The sequence below is a fragment of the Notolabrus celidotus genome, chromosome 18 (genome assembly GCF_009762535.1).
Source record: "Notolabrus celidotus isolate fNotCel1 chromosome 18, fNotCel1.pri, whole genome shotgun sequence".
Taxonomy (NCBI): Eukaryota; Metazoa; Chordata; class Actinopteri; order Labriformes; family Labridae; genus Notolabrus; species Notolabrus celidotus.
Genome location: NC_048289.1, coordinates 17,831,737 through 17,848,043, shown reverse-complemented (window position 1 = coordinate 17,848,043; position 16,307 = coordinate 17,831,737). Strand labels below are relative to the sequence as shown.

At 38.4% G+C, this 16,307-nt stretch overlaps 1 protein-coding gene across 1 annotated transcript in view; it reads left to right on the top strand.

The window, feature by feature from the left end:
- Positions 1–16,307, top strand: part of nrg3b (neuregulin 3b) — a 554,663-nt gene that overhangs the window by 183,847 nt on the left and 354,509 nt on the right. Inside the window, exon 5 of the mRNA XM_034708523.1 lies at positions 5,193–5,354. The gene's annotated coding sequence lies outside the window, so the exon portion shown is untranslated. The remainder of the gene's footprint in view (positions 1–5,192; positions 5,355–16,307) is intronic.

Here is a 16,307-nt window from a genome sequence, read left to right as displayed (position 1 = left end):
TCCAGCACACATTTCCCTCACAATTTAAATCACTGCCCAGAAGTAGTGCTGACATCAAACATTTTAACTGAACAGTTATTGGTAAAATGTTAAAAAGCAGAAGACCACCCCACTAAATAATTTTGAATCGATTACACAGCAATCTGTTTTCTCATCTCCACTTAAATTGTCAGTTAATAATGTAGAGTATTGCAGTATTCTCACCCACATATCATGATGTGCATTGTACTGTGAGGTCCTTGCTAAAACCCAGCCATAGTAAGAAGGTAGAACTGTTTTCCATCATGTATAAGATTGATGGAAACATCCACCACCAATATCTCCACCCTTTTCTCAAGCATGTGCCATAAAAGGGATCATTGGCCCTGACCTATAGATGACTCCAAAATGAGCACAAGTCATATGTTTCTGGCATCATGAGCAATCCTGTTGGAAAAACAATCACTGGTTACTTCACTGCAGCACCGAGGAAAATGTACCTTGAACTTGAAAGGGGGATAATATCCAATGGAAACAGATGCATTCACAGAGGAGGTATGCATACATTTAAATAGGTGTGATTAATAATTAATTTTCTCTACAGCTAACAGATTTTTTCATGTTATACAAAAGCAAAATAAACTGAGTTTTAAATCTTCAAAATGAGCAGAAAAACAACAACAATGCAATGATTGGAACATATCAGGATCTCTCTGTAGAATAGGAATGTTTGAACAAGGTGCGTATGAATATACATTTGTGTACCTTAGCTGTGCCATCATATGGTTCCTGGAATAGTCATGAGATAGATTTCCATATTTTACACTCCAGCTGGTGTCTTCTTCTCTTTTCTATCACTAGCTGCTCCTCTTGGCTGCTTCAGAGGAACGTCTGTAATCCCACACCATAAATCCCTGTAGACGCTTGCTGCTGAGAGGCCACCTTGATGAGAAGTGCAGTCCATGAGCTCCACAATTTTTCTGGGGATCCAGAGCTCTCAATTAAATGTAAAAATACGGTTCCTACAGAGTATGTCTGAGGACAATGGTGCTTTGAGACTTGCCTGAGTGTGGTCTGACTGGTGTGTGGGTGTCTCTTAGCTGAAAAGCCTCAGTTATCTGCCTTTTAATGAAAGACGAGTTGAAGCTGCAACTTGATGGACTTGTTTCTTTTACTTTCAGTGTTTAATATAATGACAGAGAGGACATAATTGAAAGTGTGTTTTTAATTTTTATTTCCTGGTAATGTTGACATGAGGAAAGATATTTTTTATCTCACAAAATTATTATTCAAAATGATTATAGATAATAAATATGCTCACTTATTGGGTCTGAATAAAGGGCTCTGGAATCCAGAGGAAGCTTTTGTCGAGCAGCTCCCTCTTTGCCTCTAAATGAGACGATTGAGGTCGTTCAGGCATCTGATCAGAATGCCTCCTGGGTGCCTTCCATTCCCAGTAATTTAATCATATTTGTGTCTCATTATAACACAATCTCAAGCAATGTCATACTACTGCGTATTCACAAATATTGAAACAGTGAAAACAGATTCCTTATTAATTTCCCTGAAAAATAGATTATACATTACTGAATTATTTGAACCTTTGATCTCCTTTATTGCTGAAATATTAAATGTTTTTTGGATCAAAAATGATTAAAGAATGGTACGAGGTCAAAGTCCAATAACACGTGCAAAATAACTGCAGCAACATTCTGTCCAGCTTTAAGTACACGGGGCATCCGTTAGGGTTTCTAGTAATAATCACGTTGTATATTTTGTTTTGTTGGATTAGCACAGATTAGGGACACCAGTTTATATACGTGTGCCCTCTGAGCAATGCTGCATTGTTTGAGAGACTTAACAGGACCTTTTAAAGCCATCTAAATATTATGCTTTTAATCCTACTGGTGGTTCCCCTCATGGACTTCCAGGTAGCTACTGGAATCCATCTATAAAAAGAAAAAAAACCTTTGGGTTTCACATTTTAAAGCCTTTAATAGACTCTGTGTCTATAGGGAATTTATAAATTGTTCATAGTTTTCTTCTTCTTTTATAAAACAAAATGTACATGTGGGTATGTGCTCACATGTCACCTCAGCTTAGTTGTCTCTGTGACAAACTTTTCTGGGCTCCTTTTTATTTTTAGATATGTGGCAGTGGGATACCATTCAATACAATACAACACAGTACAATACAATATGACACATTAGGGTGAAATACAATGACAGAATATGATTCAGAACAATAACATGCTGTGCGACAAAGAAAGGTACAATAAAAAACTATAATATGTAATGGTGCAATATGTTACAATATAATATGAATTGAGTAAAATATGATATGTCATAACACGATATAATACATATGAGAATAACAATACATAATACTAAAAATCATACAGGGGTGGGTGGTATGGCATAAATATATTACATTTCCTTATGGCAGAAAAGCAATCTCAACCAAACCAATGTCCTTGATTAAGAAATACACAAAGAATAATAGAGCATTAAAGCCAAAGTATCGTTTTGAACAGATTTAATCCGTGTGAGATTTTACCAACTCGTGCAAGGCCCATTTGGCAAGAATGTTGATACGAGTAAGACTTCAAGTACACTCAGTATCAGACATTTTTTCTTAATTCAAAAATTAATGAAATGGTTTGGAAAGGTGAACAACTGATGTCTGTCTAACATGAGTCTTGTTCTACCTGAGGTTTCTGCCTGTTAAAAGGAAGTTTTTCCTCGCCACTGTAACTAGCTAAATACTGCAAGGTGCAATGGTCATGATGGATTAAGGTGGGGTCAGACTGAGTCTTACCCTGCCTTGAAGTTGGGTCTCTGTTCATAATTTGACATAGAGTAGTCTAGACCTCCTATGTTTGTAAAAGCGTCTTGAGATTACGTTTGTTGTGATTTGGCGTGATTTAGCTTATCAAGCTAGCATAAGTCTATTTACTTCACTTTGTTACTGAGGTAGCACTCAGTTTGGAACTGTTCATTTAAATAACGAATGTCTGGTACTTCCTGCATGAATTTCACTTTCTATTAAGATCTAAAGCAACATCATTCACATGCTAATATAATGATTCTATCAATGAAGGTGGAAATTAGTGTAACTTTAACTGATAAGAGATAAAGAAACTACAACTTATCAAGCCTGAACTCAAACTTCTACATAACTATAAAGTAAATTACCCAGGCCGAATCTGCTGCAGTAGTTCAATCACCTCTCTTTAATATTTTCATTTTATTCTGCATAATTCAAGTCTGACAGAAGTAAGCACTTAAACCCAGTATTAACTTCATTTTGAATAATTTAATAATTTTCAGTAATTCATAATATAGTCTGTTACTGAACAATATGATACATCACACAGTATAGTACAATATGAAACAATATGGTGCGACACACTACATCAGGAAACTAAATAAAATGGGGTGCAACATAATGAGATACAATGAACAACAATATAATAAGTTATGGTTTCATGTGATGTTAAGTGATATTAAATGATATGCAATCAATACGATACATTACAACTATAACTATAACCTCATTCTCGGCCGTGTGAGCCCGGACATGACCCCTTGAGCCTGAATGAAAAGACTTTGAATTTGGAGAGGAAAAACGCTTTTCCTCCGGGGGTCATCGCGGAGGTATTTTACCCGCTCTCTGTGCCTCATTTTCAGCTGCATGAGTCCGGACATGGCCCCTGAAGCCTGGAGGATAGTGATGGGAATTACGGCTCTTTTTAGAGAGCCAGTTCTTTTGGCTCAGTTCACTACAAAGAGTCGGCTCTTTCGGCTCCCAAGTGGCTCCTCAGATTTTTTCTTGTTTGAATGAATGTATTACCTAAAATAATGTTATATTATATGTCAAATGAATTACTAATGTAAAAAACATACATTATATCAAATGTGTATTATTTAAAGGCTTTATTTATATATTCAACATGGAGCAGAGTTCTACAGAAATTAAATTATAAAGTACAAAAAACAAGACACCTCACAATTAGACAAAAAGGTCCAATCTCTGATGTCTGTATATTATTTATAAACTTTTAAATACCTTCATTATCAGCAGGTTCCCGTCACTGTCTTTATTCTTCACTTCTTGCACTGATGGATAAACACTTCTAATGTCCATGACCTGGATGACTGAGAACCTTCACAGACACTTCTAATGCGTCTTTGCAGGTTTTTTTGTGGACCCTGATTGATGACATTTTCACCTTGCACAGTCTAAACTCTGCCGTTAAACAGTCTATGCTGTTGAACTGTGTCTAAAGTTTACTGTGTTTCCTGCAGTCACTCGTTTTCTCACCTTTCCAGTGCGTTCTCTGTCTGTCGCGCATGTACTCCCTCTCGTCTCCCTCCTGTTGGTGTGCTCACTGTGCTGTGTGTGTCTGTAACCCCTCCCCTCCCCGTTCTGCTCAATGTAGACATGTGATTGGTCAAGACGCCACCATGTGTTGACCAATCACGTGAGGCTTTAACAGAAAAAGGCGAGAGGAGAAAAAAAAAAACGTCTCCCTGTCAGGAGCCGGCTCCCGTCGTTCACTTCAAAGAGCCGGCTCTTAGAGCCGGATCGTTCGGGACCGACACATCACTACTGGAGGAGAATACTTTGAATTTCCTCGTGAGTGAGTTCTGCGCCGCAGAGTGTGTGACGTAATGCAACGTACCGCAACGTAACATGACATGGCGCTGGGAAATTAATCGTTAAGAAGAATTGATAACATTTGAGGTGTACAATTCCGATGGAATTGATCAATTGGAGCCGGTTCTAAGTCGGATCTGGTTTTCATTACAATATAGTGCAATAAAGTATAACACACAAAATAATACATTTCATTGTGACAAAATAAGGTACAACAAAATAACAAAATACAATATGATACAGCATAACAGGACATACCATTCACTCTAAAGTCTGTATTGTAAATTTATTTTGAACTCAAATGTTTTACACATTAAATTAAGGACACTACCCTTATGTAATATTTAGCTTGCTTATACAGTGTCAGCGTTGGCCTTAATTCGGTGTGAGATTCACATTATAAATTCCCTGTTCACGCTGACCTGGAGTGGCCCACAGACCTGCTGCACCGCCCTCTCTCTATTTTCCTCTCCCTGAAAACATGCTTGTTTTGTCCTCACCTTAACATTTTGTTACGTGAACCTGATCTGACCTCACTGTCATTTTGTTTGCAGTTTTTCAGGGAAGGACACAGCCCGAAGACACAGGAGTGATATTTAATAGAACCATTTCAACAACAACAAGCTATAAACTGCAAGATGTGACACGGCAACAAACAACCCCCAAGTGTCAAATAAGATGCTTACAAGGGCCCGGACTTCGTGGAAGGAAATAAGGTAATTAGCATTTCCTAGAATTTCAGTCGTGTGAGCTGGTTTCCAGTGGGCCATTTGCTTTGAGAAAAGCAAAAACAGCCTCCATATGGTGGAAGTGCTGTTGTTGTGGTTATTTAAGCCTGTTTAAGTCTGTTCAATTTCATGTTTTTTTCTTCACATTACGAATGAAAGAAAAATCTCAAGAATGCTGTTTTAATTATCAAGCTTCAGTCATGGGACATATGTGGGTTATATGTCATTATTTTCTTTGCGTTTGGAAGCACAGAAAGTACACATGTTAACAGCAGAGCTGAAGAGATATTTGCGTTTGACAAAAGTCTGAGCTTTACAATTTAATCAGGCCCCAACTGAAGACAACAGTCAAATTGGGAAGAATTGAATACTCACTCCAGTACCCGTCAGTGTGAAGTGTTGGTACAGCAGCAGGAAAGAGAAAATCTCAGAGAGCAATCTTGAACTCTGTGTTTCAGTGTAGCTGCTATATTGTAACACAAGTTAATCTTGGGCTTAAGATAAGCTTGACAGCTTGATAGCCAGGGGCAAGCTTAGTTTGAATGACTAAATTGTACCTATCTAATATAATGATCAGGCAGAAATTCCTCAAAATATATACTGTTACTGACAATAATGAATTAACCAAGGTTGACAATTCCCCAATGAGAGTAGAGGGAGGATAAATGCAAAAATGCATAGTGCAGTCCAAACAAAATAAAAAAATCACTATTGGCTTTATAAAGCACAATCCATTTCTGACCCTGAGTTTATTGAAAACAGTAATGTTTCTGGCACGACTACTGTAGAAACATTTTAAAACACAACTTCACTCAAAATAACATTTCCTAGAGCGCACAGTATTAGGTATAAGAGCATCATGAAGCAGAATATGCACACTCCCACCACCACACTCAGGACTGGGTTTGTATCCAACTTCACCAGAGCCTGGCTCTGAAGTATAGTTCCCTCCCTGTACACAGAAATGGAGCAGTAAACAGAAAATTGTTGCACTGCTCTACATCATACTGCCCTCTGTTTCAGTCACCCAGTACTGTGTTCCCAGTTGGAACAAGATATGCTGTTGGGTCATCTTTAGAGAAGACTCATTTTGTAGAAGTTTATGGCCTGTATGCCGGCGATTTAACTAGATTAGTCTTAAAGGTGACATATCACGCTTTTTTCATCAATATATATTGGTCTAAGAGGTCCCCAAAACATGTCTTTAAAGTTTATGCTCAAAAAAACACTTTGAAATCAGATTTTGGCATGCCTGAAAATCCCTCTTCTTCAGTCCTCCTCAGAACACTCTGTTTTCCCTCTGACCACGCCCCCTCAGGAAGTGGATGTGCCCTCGGCTCTCCAGCACGTTGATCTAATGTTTACATGTTGGCTGAATATACACGGCTGCTCAGAGATCACATTACTTCATCTGATCCAGAATCTGATCCTGACGGAGAAGCGCCTGTAGCAGGACCTTTCTGAAGGATTGGTCACAGATTTAGTGTTTCTTGTTGTTTTATTCATCAGTATGTCGACGTGTGTCTTGGTACACAGCTACGAACATGTAGCTATGTGGCTATGCTAACTAGCGCTAGCACTTATCCATGACAAATAAAAATCATCCACTAGATCTTCAAATCTGCAGGCGTGTGGAGTAAAACCGACCTCTGCCAGAAAGGCAGCGGGACCTTTTCTGAAGGATTGGTCACAGATTTAGTGTTTCTTGTTGTTTTATTTGTCAGTATGTCGACGTGTGTCTTGCTACACAGCTACAGCTACGCTATGTAGCTATGCTAAGTAGCGCTAGCACTTATCAATGATAAATACAAATCATCCGCTAGATCTTCAAATCTGCAGACGTGGGGAGTAAAACCGACCTTTGTGTTTATTAAGACAGCCTACAACTAGCATGCCTCCCTCCTAAGCTCCTTGTTAGCACACATTTGTGCAGGTAATGAAAAACGGAGGGGGGATTCAGTATTATTTTATACAGTCTATGGGCTGAACAAGCTCCGAGCTCTGACTCCGTGACAGACCGGATATTGTTGTTACGTAACAAAAACACGGAAGTCTGAAACGGCTCGTTTCACACACATTTACAGAAAGGTGTAGAAATCAAAACAGGGGCAGAATGGATTTTTTTCATTCTCGGGGGGTTTGTAGACATACCAGGGACACATATTTCAGGTAGAGAACCATTAAAAAGTCGATTTTGCATGATATGTCACCTTTAAAACTGAAAAAAATATTTAGAATGAATTGAATGCAGGAATTATTAGGATTAATTATTGAAAAATGTAAACCATATTTAACATTTGAGCAGCACTCTTTCCCAGTATCACAAATCAACATTTGATGTTTTATGTTTCAGAGGCTCAGGGAGTGAGGGGTTAATGATCCTGCTCTGGCTGCATGCACAAGTCATGCAGCTCGTTAAGCTCTGTTCAAAGTGTGCATGTTTGGGGAGAGACTGGCAGAGCACTAGTTTTGTGTGCTTCACAGTAGTTTATAGTTTATACTTGTTCCTCCTGTTCCTTCCTTCAGCAGTTTTATTATGAGGTGCTGACGAAAAACTACATATTTATCTGTGTAAGAAAAAAAATAAAATACTGCTGGCCTTACAGCAGCTAAGTACAAGTAACGTCTCCTCATCCTTCCACGTATCCTGATAGATACACCATCCTGAAGACTGCCTAAACTAAAAAGAGCTAGCGCTACTTACCCTTTAGCTCTTTAACATTTTATGCTAACAGAATATTTCTCTCTTTTTGTCCCTGCTGTAATACATTCCTTTATATTGATTGTCACTTGAAACAGGCATGTTGTAAGTTGGGGTGACAGAGAAAGAGAGCAAATTGGGTCAGCACTTAAGGCTTTGAATAAAACTTTACTGACTTTATGATCTTATTGTATCCTCTAATAGTTTCCACCAATTATCCCACAACCAATTACCAATGTTCTGTTTCACCTTAAAGAACTTTATGGAACTTTTCCCCCCCCCAAGCAATACAACTGCCTAAATTGTATTACTAAATGTGCTTGGCCATGTGTAACAAGCATATTTAGAGTAATTCTCATGGTTGATGAGTTTATTGATAAGTATGGGAACTGATGCAAGTTGGTCAATTAAAGTTAAATGTTTAATATGCACCTTTAATTTTAATTCAACTGCAGAGCCTTGCTGTGAGAAGGCAGTAGAAGCATCTAAACCTGAAAAAGGATTAGCCATACAGCCTGTATAGACATACTTATAAAATCTGGATTGATTCATGTTAATTTATTGATAACATCAAGTACAGACACATGTGAGTGTTTCAGACTCATTACAAACTCAATGTTTTTGGTATCCTCAGCTTTTTGTCCACTTCAGTTTCAGCCAATGTGTAAAGAAAGCAGGCCTGGTCAGAAAGATCGGACATGATTTGTTTCCATTAAGAAAAATTAAGTCTGTAACTGGGGTACAAAGAAACACTCTGTGAAAGGCGCCCAAGAGAGAATAATTTTTAATCCACAATATCCCCAATGCGTCTTTTAATCCAGAAGAAAACATCCACTTTTTGAATGCAAACAGACAAGCCTCTGAGTTTGTTATTTAAACATGACCATCATCTTCACAGCTGAGTAATGTCATTGTAAAGTTTGAAAACATCTTCCATAGCTGAGTAAAATATGACAAAGAGGTGAAAAACATAGTGGGCAAAGCAGAGGACCAAGAACAGAGCCCTGAGGTACACCACTTCAGCTAATATTGATGTGTTGTTGTTAAGGGACACACTCTGCTTTATTTCAGGTGGGCAGGCCTAAAACCAGGACAACCCCCAGGCCACAGATTCCAAATTGGTTTTCTTGCCAGTTGAGGAGTTTTTTAGTGATCTATGGTGTCAGAGCTGCTCAGAGGTTGAATTACAAAAGCGTCCTGGTGGAATTGGGTACATACAAAGTAAAATGTTTACCACTCAGGTTAGGGCAGTTTCAAGAGAAGAACACAGGCACTGGAAGCAGGCTGGACATGTTCAAAGTATTATTGTTAGTGTAGTTGGTCTGAAAGTTGATTAGACACAACTTTTACTAGTGTTCAAAAATACTTGAGGGATAGAGGCAAGCCAGTAATTACCAACAGACCCCAAGTCAAGGAGTGATTTAAAAAGTAATGGCTTAGTTGCATCAGTCTAAATGCTAGATAAGACAAAGGTAGTATTTGATAAAAGAAATTCAGATTTTTAAGGGCTGATCATGACAATAGATTCCGAACAGATGACCTTGCAGGGAGTCCAGGAGCAAGATAGTTCATGTTTAGTCTGAAACCAGATAAGACAATGTCTGGAGAGATAATTTGAAAATTTCTAAGAACTGTGAGATCCTAATCTCATTGGTTTTATTACAGAAGAATCTAAATTCATGAGGTGTGAAGGTTGCACATCTGACAGGCAGCAGCTTTTGAGTGAGTGTAGCTGCAGTGTCAAAAGGAAAGATAAAATTCTGTTTATTGTTACTGATTAAGTGAAAAATAAGTTCCTTTTGCAGTGGAGCACAGTTCTTATTCAGTACACTGTCATGCTATGAAAAAACATTACTTTTTCCATTTATACTTTTACAGTCAATTCACCAGAAGGCCTTTTTTAAGACCATGTGTCAAATCTGTAAAGCAGAAAGAAGAATTCTTTGAACATCTAGTTTTTGCAGAATGCAGTTCAACTCCATCCAGGAGGGCAGAGAAGGCTGAATTTATGTCCCTGGTACAGTTTTCAACAGACTCTGTCATGGTCGTGAAAGGAGCCACAGGCAAGTGCTCACTAAGTGCAGTCAAGGTTTCTGGCCAATGTGACAAGTCGTAAAAACATTGGACCCAGCATTACAAGGACAGGCTAGTGTCATTTCAGATTTAATTAGAAAGTGGTTGGGTGCTGCAAACTAGACATGAGGAGCAGTCAGGGCCAAGGGGAGCATGGTTGCGGACTTAAAACGTCTTGTTCTGCATGAGGTAGTCCTGTTTTTGTTCTGGTTTGTCAGAATAATCACTATATTCACAAGCAGGTTAGGTTATAGGGTACGTTTGTGCAGTTATCAAAGCCATACTCATCAAATTATATGGGAAATGTTCACTGGGTTAAAGGTTAAAGTAAAAGCTTAAAATCTCAACAACATTTTTACTCACATATGTAGAAATTAAGGCAGCCAATCCTATTTCCCTACTCATAGTAATGATCTTGTCAACTTATGATAATAAATTTACTATACAGTTACCCATATTTTCTCTGCCAATCTGTCTTTTTAGCCTGCTTTTAAGGAGTTCTTTCATAAGAAAAGAAAGAAAGAAAGAAAGGTACTTTATTGATCCCCAGGGGGGAAATTCAATTTTTTCACTCATGCTATTTTGGACATGCTACACATACAGTTTTTTTGGTATATACATACAAATGCACACACATGCAGTGAACATGCTTAGAGAGAGATGTCAGAGTGAGGATACTGCCGTCAACCAGTGCACCCCGAGCAGTTGGGGTTCGGTGCCTTGCTCAAGGGCACCTCGGCAGTGCCCAGGCAAGTGAACCAGCACCTCTCCAGCCACCAGTCCACTTGCCAAACTTCGTCCATGCTGGGTGTCGAACCTGCGACCCTTCGGTTCCCAAGCCAACTCCCTATGGACTGAGCTACTGCCGCCCCAACTGAGCTACTGCCGCCCCAAAAGCCTCTGAAATAAAGTGTACAACATATCTTTTCGTCCTGCAGTGGTCAGATTCAATAACCAATAACAATTACATCTACAAAACTGACTAAAGTACAATATTTCCCCAATCCAGTTCATCCTTCTCTTCTTACATGTGCAATACGTCTTTCTACCCATCTTCCCAGTTCTGTTCTGTACATTTGTAATACCTAGGCTACAAGTCTGTGCACATTTGTAAACTTACTTATTTAGTTGTGTATAAACGTTGTAAGATATGCTTATTTTTACCTCTTTAATTTTAATTGCTAATCACTTTTTAATAATTGATATTTTACATGCTCTTGTTTGCTTTATACTCTTTTGCACTGTCTACTTTGCTGCTGTAAAACTTAAATTTCCCCGTTGTGGGACGAATAAAGGATATCTTATCTTATCTAAATATGTGGCACTAGTGGATAGATTAGTGTATCACACAAGTCTAGATGTCGATACATTGCCTTATCAATAAAATATTTGCCTCTTGCATGAAATAATTGATTCCCTCCCTCCCAAGTGGATGTGTTTCCTACTTTACCCTTCAAAGAAAAGGGATAAATTATAATACAAAAACAGTTATTACATATAAATAGAGGTTTAACATCACAGTACATTCATGTTTCTATTTATATGCTGAAGAGAGATGCTTGTATCACTGACAGTGCAGCACTTAAAAAAAAGAACTGCCATTTAGCAGATCTACAGAGAGATGATTCATCCGTGTTGCTGGATCTTATGTGAGTTTGTCAATGAAAGACACACAAAACACACAAACACATGCACGCACGTAAGTGTTGTAATTTTCTCCTGATTTGTGCATCTGAATAATAATCTCTGGTGTAAGACTGTTCAGAAGATATGCAGCTTAAAAACCAGGTCATGTAATTACTAGTTCAACCGCAGAGTAAAAGAGTGGACACTGTGGTGAAGCATACTGGACACAGATGAAAGAACTGAATGTCAGTGTATCATTATTTCCTGAACCTTCTCCGTCTGCACTGTGTGTGTGAGTGTGTGTGTATGTGTGTGAGACTGTGTCAGGAAGAGAGGATGGGTGATTAAGATAGGGTTAAACAATGGAGGACAGAATAAGAAATGAGAGCTGCTGGGAGTGTTGCAAATCTGTTATCATAACATTCTGGTAGCACTTAATTACATTAACACACTGTGTGAATGTTTTTAATCTTTCAGTCTGGTAATATTTTCTATTTGGCTTAACTTATCAGATAAATGTAATATTTCTAAAACCTAATTAATAAATTTCATATAACCAGAGGAATTTTATTCCTTACACATGCTCAGGGTTTTATCATCCGGTGTGGTTGCCCAGTATAACAGCTTCATCCACAGTGGCCTCCAGGCTACCATTCACAGCATCGAGCTGTTTTCCATGCTGGTCATCATTATTTCAGGAAAACAACTCTGTATGAGGTAGAGCCATACTAGCACACAGAACATACGATTCACTGGAGCTGCATTAAAAGCTATGTGCTTTTTGATGGCAGGTATTTTAATTAATGCTACCTGCTTGCTGTAGCATCATGTTCAACAACAGAGACTGTTATCAATCCTGTTCTTTTGTACAGGAATTGAAAAGCTGCATATCCCCAAATTCCAGTTATTGTTTTAAGTTGTTCACAAAATAGACAGAGCTCCACTTAAAAATTGTATTCATTTCAGTGTCACAGTGGCTACGTTTACATGAGACTTTTAATTCCTCTTTAAATCAGAATAAAAATGTAATCCTCTTTAAAAAGATTAAAAAATGACCTTGTAAACACCTAATTCCGAATGAAAATGACCAATCTGAATTAAACTTAAATCTGAAGTAAGTGGCTGGTTTATTCTGATTTAAAATCTGAATTGAATAATTCCTCGATCATGTACATGTTCATTCCGCTTTAAATTAATTCCGGTCATTCTGCACATACTCGTTCCCTTGTCCTGTTGCGATGACACACAGATTCCGCGCTGGTGGGCACATATTCCAAAATGGTGCCTGAAGCAAGCGTTGGATTCGAGCCGAGACTATTTATTTAATAGGAGCCTTAGAAGATACGATACGATGTACTTTATTGTCCCAGTAGGGAAATTTGTCTTTGACATCAGAGCTGCACGTTACCTGCTCCTACAAAAATCACCACAATAACACAAGAACACATAAATAAATAAATAAATAAATAAATAAATAAATAAATAAATAAATAAATAAATAAATAAGAAGAGTACAATAAATAGTAAACATTCATACAACACACAGCATACTCTTAAAGAGAGAGCACCATTACACTGTCCCAACCCTAACAGGCTATTTAATATTTAAAATTCTAATAGAGATCAGCACAAAGGAGTTTTTAAAACGATTCAATTTACATTTGGGGACTCTGTACCTTCTTCCAGATGGTAAAATTTCATACTCAGAGTAAAGGATGTCCAACGGGTCTCCAAGTATTCTCTGGGCCTGCCCAAGAACACACTGCTCATAAATGGCCAGAAGGGAAGGGTTGCCAGTCTTCCCTATGACCTTCATGGCAGTCTGCACCAGGCGAGAGAGTTTGGTTTTGAGCTGAACAGAGAGGTTACCGTACCATGCTGTCATCCCATACCTAGATGTGGTGGGATGTGGCAGTGGGCTGAGGTAGAGCAGCCGTTGCACTAACCGTTGGTTTGATTTGCCAAGGTAAGGTCTTCCGCCTCCCTTCTCCAGTCCTATATCTCGCCTCCTCCTCAGCTGACGAAAGTGAAGCAGTATGTTTGTGTCGAGCTGCTTATTCAAAACTATAATCAAAATCAATGTGGAAATTGTACTTATTGTGTGGTCTTCCATGTTGTAACCGAAAATAAAAAGAGCAGGAACTGGAGTCTGTTTTGTTCCGGTAGACATAAATACAGTATGTCGCGCCCGCCCCTGTCCAATAAGGACCCTTCCCAACCTCCAGACCTTAAGCGGAATTGAATAAAGACGATTAAACGTGTTTTCCATGTAAACCTCAATTCGGAATTACTATTTCCATGTAAACACGAAGGAGAATACTTTAATTCCAAATTATTTAATTCTGAATAGTTAATTCTGAATTAAAAAACATCATGTAACCGTGGCCACTGAGTAACAAACCAATCTGGCCAATCTGTCATCTTTGATGAACATTTCTTTTTTTAGATCTATATTCTGATAGATTAGATATATATTGACATAGAGGGGTCTAGACCTCCTATGTTTGTAAAAGCGTCTTGAGATAACGTTTGTTGTGATTTGGCGCTATACAAATAAAGATTGATTGATTGATTGATGACAAACAATGGTAGACTCATGTTTAAGCTATGAAGATTTATTACACAGGGTAAAAAAAACCTACTTTAAATGTCCACAAAAAAATCAAATTCAAAATTTGAAAAAGAAAACAGTGAACTACAGGGAGCAGGAGAAGGTCAACAATGAAGAACACTGAAATCTAAAAGACTCAATGATCCAAAAACACAAGGAAGGAAACACAGACTGAATACACACTAGTTAACGAGCAACCGGTGTGGAGACAGGGCACAGGTGAAACTAATTAGTGTAATCAAAGTGGAGGGAAACACACAAGCAATAATGATAATTACTCTGATACTCTTATTGAGACTCCTTTGCATGGCCTCTGAAGTCTTGCAAAGGTGTTATTTATAACTAGTGGGGTCAAATTATTATCGTTACACACATTAAGAACCTGTGTGAATGAGACAGTGGTAATGATTCAACATGCCTTCATTTGCCATCGTTTAAGCACACAAGGTAATTTTCTTGTGCACACCAGATCAAAATGTTTTCCCTTTACATGACTTCAGGGTCTCCACACTACTCACCAAGACATGACATTAAATGTTGTTAAAATATATGCATATTTTTAGTCGTAGCTTCTCTGGCCACAGAATTAGAAACTCACTGTGGTTTGTTTTCTATCTTGTTTGACTTCTCAAGGTATTGAGGGAAAGTAAATATTTTCAAAATAAGCTTGGTCACAGCTGTGGCATCTGTGTCTGGCAGGCTTATTCATAGGAACAGCATTTTACCTGCATTTTGAAGTTTGACTTATTTAATCTGCAGCCTTGCTATTAAAGCCACCTGGACTTGAAGGCTGCACTGAGGCCGTAGTAGTGGTACCTCTGACAATGGCTTTCGCATATGCACTGCACTGCTTAAGATTTATAGAAAATTTAATTGTATTTCGTAAGGTTGCTGGTGTTATCCCCTTCAGATGAAACTGTCTTTTACATAACTGCACAGTACTGATGGGTTGCGTGTGTCATAAACTTGTGACCACATTTTTTGTCTTTTTTGTACACATGCTTTGGTTTTAACATACACATGATGGAGATTTAGTTCCCGAACACTAATATAGCCACAGTGTTGGGTAGAAAGTTGTGTAATAGAGTGATTTGTGATATAAAACAAAGTAGATTCAATCCTGGTCTTCTCCCTGTTCTGCTCTGACATTTTAGAGCAGAGCCACGCTCACTAGCCAAAAGGAACCGCCTCCTCTTTGTGTCAAAGCGGAGGCGGCACCAAGTTTGATGTCCTCAGCGAACAGCACAGCTGGGATTTACAATTCCGTAATAACCACTCTACCTGCCTGAAAGTGTGTTTCAACCATAGACTGTAGAAAATATGGACGTAGTATCCGTGACGTCACCCATCTGTTCCTGAGCGCTGTTTTGAAATCAACCAGGCATAGTGTGATGTAAAGAGGTGGGGTTTGAGCCTCCTAGCCAACAGCTATGTGTTCCCGTTCAGTAGTCAAGTCAGTCATGTCCTTATTTGGGCAAAAACTTGTAATCTTAATATCTCCTGAACCGTCGCGTTAGAAATAGATTCACCCCCCGTACAGTGTGTGCCGATAGAGAAATTAGCTACGTAGAGCCAAGACGTTTTTTGAACAAGGCTGTAAACATGTTTATTAATGCTGCAAAAATTGTCTTTTTTGAATGGGTGTGTATGTGGTTTCCGGTGTTTCTGCAACTAGCCTCAAGCGGATTGCAGTTTAGAACACTTCCGCATGGGCTTCATAGTGTGGGACCGGAGGTTGCCGCTTGGTTTCAACTGATGGCTTAGTTGTCTTGAGTTCAGGATGATTAAAAGAGATGGGAAAGTATGGGACTGTTACTCCTGACAATTGCAGCTAATTGTAGCTATGCTTAAGTTTAGTTAATTTAATGAAAAACACATTTTATGACATGTTTTTCAAAATAAAAGTTCCCATTGTGTTGTTAAAATACCA